The sequence below is a fragment of the Schistocerca serialis genome, chromosome 5 (genome assembly GCF_023864345.2).
Source record: "Schistocerca serialis cubense isolate TAMUIC-IGC-003099 chromosome 5, iqSchSeri2.2, whole genome shotgun sequence".
Classification (NCBI taxonomy): Eukaryota; Metazoa; Arthropoda; class Insecta; order Orthoptera; family Acrididae; genus Schistocerca; species Schistocerca serialis.
In genome coordinates this window covers 147,270,431-147,271,740 of record NC_064642.1, presented here as the reverse complement: position 1 = coordinate 147,271,740, position 1,310 = coordinate 147,270,431, and the positions used below count along the sequence as shown (strand labels likewise).

General features: G+C 45.6%; 1 pseudogene; it reads left to right on the top strand.

Moving 5' to 3' along the window:
* The first annotated feature begins 239 nt into the window (after positions 1 to 239).
* LOC126482577 (5S ribosomal RNA) lies at positions 240 to 358 on the top strand (annotated as a pseudogene).
* Positions 359 to 1,310: the final 952 nt, after the last annotated feature.

Below are 1,310 nucleotides of genomic sequence, written 5' to 3'. Positions count from 1 at the left end.
TAGCCGCCAGTATGACGGTTTCAAAGAGCGGGGGCTCCTCACAATTTCAATCTTTTTGCAGTGCGCATGTCAGACAGAGCATTACGAAGTATCATGCTATCGACGACTTTCTAATTTATTCATTTGAACGTATGCCTTCTGAGATCATTGACAATATATCAGATTTAATTTCAGGTTACACAATGTAGTTCGTGTTCAATAACCTGTTAACCTATTTTTGTTTGGTATGATACTTAAGTGCCAACGGCCTTGCCGCAGTTCTAACACCGGTTCCCTTCAGATCACCGAAGTTAAGCGCTGTTGGGCTTGGGTAGCACTTGGATAGGTCACCGTCCGGGCCCACCGAGTGCTGTTGTCAAGTGGATTGCACTCTGCCCTTGAGAGGCTAATTGAGGAGCTACTTGGTTCAAATGGCTCTGAGCACTACGCGACTTAATTTCTGAGGTCATCAGTCTCCTAGAACTTAGAACTACTTAAACCTAACTAACCTAAGGCCATTACACACATCCATGCTCGACGCAGGATTCGAACCTGCGACCGTAGCGGTCGCGCCGTTCCAGACTGTAGCGCCTAGAACCGCTCGGCCAACCCGGCCGGCAGGAGCTACTTGACTGAGAAGAAGCGACACTGGTCACAAAAACTGACAACGGCTGGGAGAACTGTGTGCTGACCACATGCCCCTCTGTAAACGCATCCGGTGACGCCTCAGGGCTGAGGATGACACGGCAGCCCTCGATATCGTTGGGCATGCAGGGCCTGTGTTTGTTTGTATGATACTTAAGTTGCATTCAACGGCACCAGAACCTGAACATTGTAAATCTCAGTATATGACTGTAAAATTGTGGAGAATCTTGAAGAAATCCAACTCTAAAAAGTAGCCCATATTAGTGCTCGGAAATTTTATTTCATACAGCTTGTGCTTTTGGAATTTTGACTCAATTTTCACACTACAGACGAATCGATGTTTGGTTTGTGGGGCTCTCAACTGCGCGGTCATCGGCGCCAGTACAAAGTCCCAGTTTTTACACAGTCCGATTTTTACACAGTCCAGTCTAGCCACTGTCACGAATGATGATGATGAAATTATGAGGACAACACAAACACCCAGTCCCCGGGCAGAGAAAATCCCCAACTCGGGTGGGAATCGAACCCGGGACAGACGAATCGGAAGCAGAGCACAATATAACCCATTACAGACAGATGCGACAGTTTCAGTTTTACTTTAGTTTGCAAGAAAAGTATGTTGCTTCCAAGTATACGTCAAAATTTAATAGAACCTTTTTAGTTATTTATAGAATGCATAAAACTAT